This window comes from Mus caroli, unplaced genomic scaffold, assembly GCF_978045245.1.
Source record: "Mus caroli unplaced genomic scaffold, Mus_caroli_1 scaffold_14, whole genome shotgun sequence".
Lineage (NCBI taxonomy): Eukaryota > Metazoa > Chordata > Mammalia > Rodentia > Muridae > Mus > Mus caroli.
Window position 1 is genome coordinate 8,896,356 of NW_028227269.1, and position 12,472 is coordinate 8,908,827.

Sequence of the window (12,472 nt, forward strand, 5' to 3'; positions counted from 1 at the left end):
TATTTTTTAACCCATAGGATGATCTCTGTGAATTACAGCCCAGTCAAAACACTGAATATACAGAAAATTCATTTAGGTAATGCTTTATTGTTTTCAGTTCAAAAATTGGCTGACATTAAAATCTAAAAGAAAACCATTAACTACGGGAGGACTTTCAAATGGCAGGCATACCTTTTACTTGGTTAACAATGATGCCCAAATTTTGACTTATCCTATTTCAAAAAGTAATTTGGCTGTATTTGTCTTCTTCAGAAAACATGGCAGACACTCAGACTGAGCTATGGATAACAGGAAGTCTAGAAGCACCATGAGGGATAGCATGGAGCATGGTATGATTTACCCTTTACACACCCAGCAGTGCTATCATTATAGAGATCTTCAGGCCAGGGAAGTTTGGTAGAAATGCTTTTGAGGCTTAGAGAGCTTTAGAAATTCACGTCTCTAATACTAAACATTCCTGACAGTAAGTTAAGTAATAATGAACTCTGTGAGTGTTGACCTTAATCACAGAATAATTCTGTAGCAACCAAACTCCTGTGGTATAGGAAAAGGATGGTCTTTGAAAGAAGAAGACATGACAAAAGTGAAAGGTTGACCTCTCTGTTCAATGACCCAATGAAGTCATTCAATTTGGCATGCCCAGAGACTCTTCAATTGTATAAGATTGTTGGGGGTATAGTATAAAGGTGCTTGGACCAACAGATCTCCAGAGAAACCAGGAATATTAAACATACAGGATTGTTTTTCCAATTGGAAAAATGAAAAACAAACAACAACAACAACCACCAACCCTGTTCTTCCATCTGGAAAGCTGAGACTTGTGGTGATCTGCATTATCTGTCAAGCTAGGCTATAACAAAGACTGGAGGTGGCTAGTAATCTAAATGACCCCTATAGCCAGAGGATCCTGAAGTTCATACATCCAGGAACAGAGGTGGCTAATAGTCCAGCTGACCTCTACAGTATCTGTGATCCAAGGCCAGGCTAGACCTTTATGCCCTTAAGTGAGTATAGGTAGCCTTTCTACGGAAGCCTTCTTCTTGGAAGAAGTGACACATACCCTGAGTTGAGTTTTAATGTAATTACACTCCTTTGGCAGTGGGATTGTATCACACCAGAAAACTGTTTCTTCCAAGTTATACTGGGCTTAAATACATTGGGAATAAACCACTTGGTATTAGACTCCTTGAAATCTGATCCAGGTTGACTAAGTCAATCGGCATCAGATTTCATTTTTATCTTTTTGTGTGGTTGATTCTCTCCCCTGTATGATATGTGCTGGGACCCCTCACAAGATCATATACTCCACATGCCTTTAGGAAGACTCACTGTTCATGTGTTGGCATGTGCCAAATGTGTGTCTAGGCTGGGTAGACACTTGAAGAAATGCCAGTCTCTTCCACCTACAGGGTGCAAATGACTCCCCATGAACATGTCATGGCCTAAAGCTCAGGACACTAATGAATCATTTCACTGGTCACTGGTAATGGCATTGAATGGGAACTTAGTGCCAAGCAGAAACCAGGATGGGAGCTCTCTTCATATTCACACACATAGCACCTTAAGGTGACCTTGAAGAATAATTCTCTGACTCCAACTCCCATTTTTGAAGGCTTGTTTTTCAGGAAGTTTCTTTTGACTGCTCTTGCAAGCAATAACCACTCTTTCCTTAAAAATGATAGATCCTGGGGGTACTTTATGTGGCTCGTGGGAGCCTCTTGCCCTGCTTTTAACGTTGTTGTGGATGATTCAGCTATGCTACTTATTGGAAAGCTGCTGAGAGTTTCTGGACTTGTATTCTTCCTCTCTGGTTTCTAATGGGAGGAGCTGAGAAAGAAGAGAGAGAATGGATGCTAGGTCTACCCTATACTTGGACACTGGGAGAGGTCTACCCTTCCCTGGAGGAATTCTTAGGACTAGCACAAAGAAGGCTGATTTGCCTTTCTAGCTTGCCTGGCCAAACACTAGAAACCTCCCCACATCACTGTCCCCAACAAAGTGTTCTTTTTTAAAACACCAAATGATTACCGACTTCCCATTATCAGGGGAAAAATCCAATTCTATGAAAATATGTTTTATTTTTCATTTGTGAAGGATTTTTTCCATGTTAACCTTTGTAAAAAAAAATCAACGAGTCATTATTACTGTAATAAATCAGTGTTGTGCTCTTCTTGTTCCTTACTGGGTGAAAGGTTTTAGAATTTCTTCTTTTTTCTCTGTTATTGAATGATCAAACACATAGAAGAAGCTATTGTATTAGAAGGCAGAATCTTACCTGTGGGGGAATCAGAGCATGGTTGAGCACACAAAGCCTGGTTAAGGACTGTTTGAAAACTAGGTTGGGACAACATGAAGCATAGCCTGAACAGTCTGTGCAGGACTGAGGCTTCTGTAGTCCTTGTGAAATCTCACACACTGTGCCTCATGGATAGTACAGGCTGTGCGGGAGGACACAGAGCATCATTATGAAAGAAGCGGCTGGGGCTATGACTGGTACTAAGGCCCCTGAAGTTATTTACTGCTATGTTACACAGTTTGGTCTTTGCTGTGAAGTCAAGAGGGACTCGTAGGGTTGTAATATTTTAATGTTGTGATATAGTCATGCCTAGCAGCACAAAAGGACCCCCAGGCCATGCTTCCTCTCCAACCCTACTCTTGTGCCTTATGTATTAGTTACTTCAAGTCTTTCTACCTTAGTATACCTTATGCAGTTGGCGTCATCCCTATGGATCTATTTTAGAAAAGTGATTGAAACTTTGCTTACTTTTCTTAACTAAAGCTAAGCATATTAAGGACATCTTCTGAGAGGAAGTGGTGCGCAACACCCTAGAATCATAGAGAATATTTGTGAGTGCTGTTTGGTTAGTGAGTGCTTCACTGGATGATCTGGAGATACACTGCCTTTGCTACAAGGGGCCACTCAAGATTCTTGAGCAGAGCAGTGGTATGAGGTGCAACAGATGAAGTAGTTTAGTCCCAAAGAACAATCTTGTCGTCTTCTTTTTTTTTTGTAAATCTTTTTATGTGTTTATTCCACAACTATATACTTTAAAAATTTTTTATTTATTTCAATTTCAAATGTTATCCCCCTTCCCAGTTTCCCATCCACAAGCTCCCTGTCCTCTCCTCCCTCCTGCTGCCTTGTTGAGGGTACTTGCCCACTCCCACCTCAAAAACCTAGTGTTCCCCTATCCTGGGTCATTGAGCCTCCATAGGACCAAGACACTCCTCTCCCAGTGATGCCAGATAAGGCAATCCTCTGCTACATATCCAGATGGAGAAATGGGTACCCCTGTGTACCCTTTGGTTGGTGAGTCCTTGGGATCTCTGGGAGGTCTGGTTGATTGATAATGTTATTCTTCCTGTGAGGTTGCAAACCCTTAAGAATAAATGTATTATGATAGAGCCATTTCAGATAATGATTAATTTTGTACCAACCTAGAAGATGCAAAAAATAAATGCTGGCAGAGCTCCAAGGGAAGAGAGGACTCTTTGGGCTAAAAACCTAGAGAGACTGGTCTGCAGGAGCCAAAGCCCAAAAGGGACATAGAACAGAAGGAATTGGGAATATTAGGAAAAATTTGCAAAGAACATGACATCATTGGCATGCATGGCTGTAGGCATATGCACCCTAATGTATATTATGGAAATGCCAGTTGGAAATTTGGAATTTAGACGCTGACATGGAAAGACTTTTTTCTCATTGCTTTTTAATATTAATATTTAATATGCTTTCCAAAGGTGGAACAAGAAAGGGTGAGGGTGTTTGTTGGCAGGTAATCCACTTTCAGAAGAGGAAAAGGTGAAAGTAAGACAAAGAGAAGAAAGAGGCAGAAAGATAAGGATAAGCACATATAAAAACAGTATGAGGACCAGGAAAAAAAAGGGGGGGGGGAGGGAGAGTAGAAGGGAGCTGGTGCAATGTCCTATTTAGTCCTTTATAGCTGGGTTCAGTGAGGTTGGAAACCAGCAGCAAAGAGAATCCTTATCCAAACAGGGATGAAAATTGTGGCTTTATGTCTGGAGGTGAAAACACTTGGGCTAAATAAGAACCTCCAGCCAAGCCATAGAACTTGGAAGATTTTTAGTTGGCCTTATGAGCTAGTTCAGTGGAGTGTGAAGTGTGCTTTGTGGGAAAAGATAAAAATGAAGTATTAAATTTTCCTGCAATACTTGAAGTATTTTCTTTTGAGATTTATTTTTAAAGCCACAGGAAATAAATATCCCTCTCTTAGCCACCCTGTTCAGGCATCCTGTGAGCATCCTATATCTATGAAGTATCAAGTGCTCTGGTGACAGTTTAAAAGGAAAGAAAAGAAGATCCAAATCTTCCACACATTTAGCACAGGGTTTCAGAAATGGTGGATGAGGCCATGTATGGAACTCACAATAGTTAATACCTGCTAGCCCTTAAAAGTTGAACCCCTCTTATACATCCTCTGAATTAGACTTTGAACTCTATCAGCTTTCAGGAGGCAGAGGCAGAGAGGCAGAGAGGCAGAGAGGCAGAGAGGCAGAGAGGCAGAGAGGCAGAGAGGCAGAGAGGCAGAGAGGCAGAGAGGCAGAGAGGCAGAGAGGCAGAGAGGCAGAGAGGCAGAGAGGCAGAGAGGCAGAGAGGCAGAGAGGCAGAGAGGCAGAGAGGCAGAGAGGCAGAGAGGCAGAGAGGCAGAGAGGCAGAGAGGCAGTGAGGCAGTGAGGCAGTGAGGCAGTGAGGCAGTGAGGCAGTGAGGCAGTGAGGCAGTGAGGCAGTGAGGCAGTGAGGCAGTGAGGCAGTGAGGCAGTGAGGCAGTGAGGCAGTGGCAGCGGTAGTGGCACCAGCACTGGCACAGGCACAGGCAGATTGAATATGAGGCCATCTCAGATAGCTGGAATCAAGGTTAGAAGCTGACATAGAAAGAAAAGTCTAAGTCATTACATTTCATTACTCAGATAGGGAAACCTTGATCAAAACAAAACAAGGTTGTTATTACTCAGTTTTGAAGCCTTTGTGTAAAGGCTACTCAATAATTACACTTTCAAGGCAATTTCTTCAAAGTGGGCTAAGGGGTGGGGGTTAAATCAGACATTATAAGGACTTGGATTAGAATATAAGTTCCTTTATAAGTAATTTCTAGGAAGTAGTTCTGGCCTTGCCCAGAGGCTGCCAGCTCCATTACCAATGCTATTGACCAAATCGACCTTGAAGGAGAGCTGCTAGTAATACCCACTGGCAGTTAGTGAAGGCAACTTTCCAGCCTCAGTAAGAAAAAGCATAATCATTCCAGCTTTGCCACCCAGGCAGGCTATTCATCTCTACCTACTGCAGTTTTCTGATCTATAAAGTAAATAGTATGTGACCATTCTAAGAGGCTCCTGATGCCACTTGAACAGGAGAATATAGACAACCATGCCTGGAATAGTGCTCAATATACATTTGCTTCCCTCTCCATCCTTCACATTTGCCCAATAAAAAGATCCAGACTCCCCTGGTCTCCTTTTTCACTAGAATTGGCAGTTATCTAACTAGGAAAATGAGGCTATAATGTTCTTTCCAGATAGACAATATTTCAAGCCACTTTTATTATTATTATTGGATATTTTCATTATTTACATCTCAATTGTTTTCTCTTTTCCAGGTCTCCCCTTCAGAAACCCCTTATCCCATCCCCCATCTATGAGGGTGCTCCCCCACTCATCTACCTACCCCTGCTTTCCCACTTTGACATTCCTCTACACTGGGGCATCAAACACCCTCAGGCCCAAGGGCCACTCCTCCCACTAATGTCCAACAAGGCCATTCTCTGCTACATATGTGGCTGGAGCCATGGGTCCCTCCATGTGTACTCTTCGGTTGGTGATCCAGTTTCTGGGAGCCCCAGGCAGTCTGGCCAGTTGACACTGTTGCTCCCCCCATGGGGCTGCAAACCCTCTCAGATCCTTCAGTCCCTTCTCCAACTCCTCCATCAGGACCCCTGTGCTCAGTCCCACGGTTGGCTTTGAGCATCTGCCTCTGTATTTGTCAAGCTCTGGTAGATCAGCCACTTTCTTATGCCACTCATCAAAACCTCATTTGTGAATTTGACCTTTGCTCCCAGATTGGTTTAGAGAAAAAGGCATGGTTATGTGTTGGTGCATAACTAACCTTCTCCCATCTTTTGTGTCTTTATATGAAGATCTATTCCAAACTTGTAGGTCAGAAGTTCAGGAAGCCCTTATCTGTTTGTTTGATTTGAACCTATATTACTTCAGCTGTGATGACTAGGGCACAAGGTACACTTTCAAGTCAGCTCTTCTCCCTTGGTCCTCCCTAATATCTCCCTATCCATCTGGCATTGTTAGGTTGACTCTAAGTGTCTCAAGTCTTCCAGTGTAGCCAAATGAGAGTTGTAAAGTTGTTGATGTAGATGCTGGCTTCATCTACTCTGACAGTTTCAAGAGGGACTATTCTAAGAAGCCAGGGTAGGAGTTAGAGGGCTTTACACAGGAAGGCTTCTGAAGCCATACACTATCATTTTAATTCGTGCCCTGGAGAGCATGTACTCTTTGCATAATATATAGGGAAATGTGAATGATCACTTTTGTCCACAAATATGTGATCCTCAATGTTAGGGGTCTCAGTTAGCCATCAATGAAATGAATGCATGTAAGGACATTGAAGCCAGGAGCTCCACAGTGGAAATAAATGGTGGAACTGGTAAGGTAAATAAATGGTGGGACAGCATTTTTCTTAGATTTCTTCAGAGTCTAGCAACAAATTGGGGTTTGCAATGGAAATTAATTTACATGAATCAATGAAAACCAGAGGAAAGGTACCAGGATTGATAGTATTGAGAGGGAGAGGGCAGGAAGGATTATATATTGAAAAGTAGGTGAGAAATGGCCACACACAGTAATGGCCTCCAGGCATAGAAAAGTAATCTTCACGTTATGGCCATGCCTCCAATTATTCACTGTTCATGCTAGGAAATATTTATCAGCTCTCAACTTGTAAATGGAGATAAATCTTATGTGTTCTCTAGTGTCAGGTTATCACATACTCCACACTTGATTGGATTTTTTGTAGACTGTCTGCCTCCCAGCTCCCCAAAGCTCTCTCTGATTACTTCTCTACAGCTGATCCAATCTCAGTGTCCATTTCTCATAGCCTGGCTTTACAGGATCAACTGACTGGATGATAAGACTCAGAACAGAATTTCTTTCATTATATTTCCTCTGGATAAGAATACACATACATACACACACACACACACACACACACACACGTATGTCCCTCATATAGTTTCATTTTTCCTAGTACAAGCCTAACTATCTAGAAATATCTAGGAAGCACTTATTAAACCTTCAAACATGTACACACTCAATGTAGAATTAAGCCACAGCCTAGGCTGTATTTCTCTAGCCACTTTAAAAGGTGTACCTATCAGTGATTACTTGGTCTAGTTCAAATGCAGATAGCTCTGTTGATGCTTGGACTTTCTCAGAAATGAGTATTTTTCAAAGTGGGTTTTCCAAAGTTTCTCTCCACAACATTAGTACTTAGCATACTTTCAGGAGTCCTGTCACTCTATTGGCATGTTAAATACTCTGAGTAGATATGAATAAAGGGAAACTTGCCTGACTAAACATCTAAATTTATTAGACTACAGGGTATTGTTTTATTTTATTTTTTCAAATGTGGCAGTACTAAGATATTTTCCAGGAAAATGGTGATATTTGGAAAACATTTTGTGGAGTGATGCCCCGTAAATCTCAGCCTTTATCCTTTCTCTGATTTTGTGTTTTTAACACACTGCTTACCTCCTATTACCTTTGACTCAAGGCTGATGACTTTCTAGCCTCTGAGAAAATAGAATTTTTACGAGTCCACAGAAAGATAACTTTTTGGCTAATTTGGTATTGTTTGGGCTAGAGGAGATATGATGGCAAAAATCACACATTTCTCTCTTTAAATTGAAAAAAGGGAGTGTGAATAAGTAGCTGTTCCCTGAACACACTGATATCAGAAGTGTGGCTAAGACCCAGGCGCCTGAACCTCAGGGAAAGAAATCTCCCCTTAACCCTCCCCCCTTCATCAGCAAGTGCTTTCCTAGAGAGTCTGCATTTGGGCTTTGCTGGCTGAATTGAAAGGAGGCAGTCCCAAAAGCTCATAGGAAGAGTCATAATTTCCACAGGATGCAATTAGGGATTTTGAGTTCAATGTGCACCCTGGAAATGGAACAGACTGACAGCCAGAGACCATGCTTTTGGCAGAGGCTGAATGGTGCCTCTGAAATCCTGGAACAACACAGCATCATAGCTGCTCAGCCTCTCACCTGGACATCCACGCTTCTGGGTCTTATAAACTAGGGAAATTAGAGAGGGAGCAACTTGACTCTCAAAGAACAACCTTCCCAGGAGGGATTATTTGTGGGAACACCAGAGTTAAATTGTAGTGTGGAGAGCACTCCAGCATAGCCCATTGGAAAGGCATTCATCAATCAAGGAATGTGGAACTTCCAGTGGGGAAGCTGTGTTCTAGGACTCTGGTCATTCTCTCCCTTTGAGGCTAAGCTGCCTTTACCTCTGACAGTGCCCAGTACGTGTTAGTTCATTTGAACAGAGTTGTTAATTTTATGCTCCTTAGTGAGGCTGAGTACAGAGGTAGAAGTGAGGAAGTAGAATTAATTTGAAGCCTCCTGATCGTTAGTAGATATATCTCTTTCTTTCCAAATCCTTGAGCTCCAGTGAAAAGATAAAGGCCAAGGAGGATGCTATGGAAAAATATGCACAAAGAATTTTAAAGTTGGTGAGAGGAACAGTGGGAAAGCATGATGTTCCACACAGTACTCTTTGTCTTTGTAATACTTGATAGTGCATATTCTAAGCAAGAATGCTATTGTAGAGAAACCCCTGGCACTTTTGTTGGTTGAATTTGAGGGCAAATTTGGAGGTTCCAGCAGAGGAACACAACTATTGGTACATCTTTGATTAACGACTGGTCATTTTCCATCCTGGGAAGGTGATTCTCTTTAATCAAGGGAACAGCTTTGAGAGAGATGCATATGGAGTGGTGATAGAGAAACATGCAGCCATCTAGCCACTCAGATCAGCAGAATCAACCCTACTTAGCAATGTAGTGACAGATGTTTTGGCTCCATCTCCCTCAGGTCCCTATTATTTTGAGACATACTATTCCTAGGTTGCCCCAGCTGCCCAGCCTAGCTAGCCTTGAATTAGCTATAACGCTTAGGTTGCCCCCAAATGTACAATTCTGCCTCACTTGATTTTGTAGCTGAGATTTTTAGGGGTGCTTGCCACCATAGCCAGACAAATAACCCACTGTTTGCTGTGATTTTTCTGTGTGTGGTGATGTGATTTGGACCCAGGGCCTGGGCAAGATCAAGTACTCTATTACTGAGCCGCAGTCTCACAATATCTAACTTTGAAAAAGTATATTTTACTTCTTGTACTGGATAGTCATAATTGTCAACTTGATGGGACTGGAATCAGTTAGAAGATGTGTGTCTGGACGTGGCTGGGAGGACAGTTCAAGAAGGAGCTACTAAGTGAGCAGAAGAGTCTCTTTCCAAGTGCATGGTGCCTTCTTGTGAGTCTGAAGACAGTCCTCTCCTTTGGCTGCTTCACTCATGCCAACCAGAGTGTTCTGTATTTTGCTATTTCTATTGTTGTCCTCTGGCATCAGACTCCAGCTTCTACCTTTTAAGTTATAGAGAAAGTCAGGACTCTTCCAGCTAGATTAGTACTGCTGAGATATTTAGCTTCATAGGCTGAGATTTTCATTCTCTCTAGTGTATGTATGTATATATGTGTTATATAATATGATGTGTTATATAATACAAATACATACAATTGATTCTGTTCCACTGCAGAACCCTATGTAATGCACCCACATTATGCACTGGGATTTCAAAGCTTTTTCTTTCATGCTGAATCACAGTTCTATCCTGCTCATCTATATCTCATACTTTTTTTTTTTCTGTCCTGAGAAATTGAGGACAATAAGAAAATTGTACCTAAGAAATGCCCTATGTCCCACTGACCGATATAGAAAAGACGTAATGGATACCTATAAATGGACACTCCTCATTTGCAAGTATCCCTTAAGCCATATGAAAGCTAGTCACTCTGGCTCTTCAGCATACTTAGTCCAGATTCTCACCCTTTGGAAAAGACCTTAAGGAATTACCTTATGGAATTTGATGTCTATGGAATTATCCTGAGAATTATCTTTTGTGTACAACAAATGTTTTCTGACTCTGAGAATCTGGGAATGCAAAACAGTGCAAATCCTGTAGACCTACAGTCTCCTTTTATGCATTTGAACACACAGATAAGCACATGCACATGCACACACACACACACACACACACACACACTTCTGGAGATACAGAGAGAACCTCCTCAGGAACAACAACCTTAGGTTTCCCTGAGATAGGAATTCTAGGGTGAGAGAGAAAAAAAAATGTACTGCTCTAGAAGGAGGCAGAGGTGGTACAGTGCAGATTCTATCATGCAGTCCATTTCATGTGGAGGACAAAGAAGACTAATGTGGCCTGTGGAGCCTGCCTTTGAGGAAACGTTAGTCCCTTACAGATGGAAGGGACCAAAGCACAGCTTTGGTCAAGTGCAAGGTCCCAGGGAGTGGAAACTCCATGTGGGTTAAGAGAAGGGAAGCAGATCATCTGATGATTTAAGGCGTCACTGAAGCCTCTATATATTGTTTTATTCCAGGAAGCAATTCACAGACAGAATTCTTGTGATTTCCCAGCTTTCAATACTGAAAGGACCTCAAAGAATCTGGCAAAGAGTTTCAATATACATTCTGGGAAATTCGTAAGGTGCTTCAGTAAATAGGAATGAAGAAGGCAGATCTGACCATGGGGAGGAGAGCTATGTATTGATGGGATGAGTGGGAAGAACTAAGAAATTTCTGATGTCCAAGTATCATGCCTTTAGCTCTTGGGCTAGACCAGAATGTCTCTCATAGATAAAGATAATGACTTGTACTTTCCACTGATAGATGGATAACCTGTTCTACATATGCCTCAATCTCCTACTGCTGCACTTTCCGGGCTGATTATTGAATCCAGACTCTATGGGACTGGATGCTCTTCACTGCAATTCAGAACCCTGGTTTTCCCACCTATACAACCATCTTTTAATGCACTAAGAGTAAAATGAACACCATAACACAACACAAAAAGGCACATAACTGGTTATATCTTCCAAAACATCATTCCCAGCACTTTTCTACCCCTGGCTGTTGAAGCACCAATGACATGGTCTGGTCTTGAAGTACAGCTTGGCAATGTTTCAGTTATCTTCTGACCTTTCCACCTAATGTGGAAAACTCAGTCAGTACCAGCTTCAGGACCTCCTGTGACCTTGTGTGTCTGACCATGTTCAAGATACTGTATATAGAATGATTTTTTTTTTCAGACAGATTAATACTCTTCTGTGGCCCTGGTGAAATTCTGAATGATTTGAAATTCTGACCTTTTTCATTTGGGATTGGGCTGTACAAATGAGGTAACCAGAGGCAAAGCCTTGTGGAGCCCCAGCGAAGAGGGGCCCCCCAGTTCTCCGTTGCTGGACAGATTGAGGTGGTGGAAGGATTTCCTTAAGTAGAACTGAAGCATGGTGCCAGTTGAGCATCTGTTATCTGAGTACCAAAGAATGACTTTCAGAAAGATGGACAGGTGGATGAATCAAGCAGGAGAAGGTGATGGTATTTTTAATCAGTTCTAGGGAAGGAAGGAAAGTAGGTCAGATGAGTTTGCCAGCACCTGACATAATTCTGATCAATGGTGGAGTTTTAAGGGAAGAGAGAAAACACACTACTGGACATCTAGCTTAAGCCTGACACCCAGAGTTCTGGCAGTCATTTCTATATGGGAAAATTTTAATTAGTTTTTATATTAATCCTTTGAGAATTTAATATATGCACACAATGTTATTTTGATCATGTCCATTTCTTGCCTAAACCCTCCAAGTTCTGGCTCTATGTCCTCTCAAATTTTAGTGCTTCTACCACCAATAACTCATCAATTCCTACTTGTACTAGCTATATATTCATGGCTTTGGGACCATTAAATTGAGTGTGATTAACCCCCACTACCACAGTAACCACATTCTTACAGAAACCAGTCTTCCTCCTCAAGAAACTATCAACTGCCAAGAGCTCTTCAGATAAGAATGGAAGCTCCTGAGCCCCTTCCCACTAGATTCTGGGATGTTGACTAGCTTGATCTTGTGCATGTCTTGTGCAGGCTATCACAGCTGCTATGAGCTCATGAATGCTGTGGTTCTGTCATGTCCAGAAGACCTTGTTTTGGTCTCATTATCCCTGAACTCTGACTCTTCAATATCTTTCTTCCATGTCTTCTTAGATGGTCTCTAAGCCTAGATTACATCAAGGGTTTTATATAGATGTCCTATTTGTGGCCAAGCACTTGTAGAACATTTTCTAGTTCAAAGAAAGGACACATTTTTA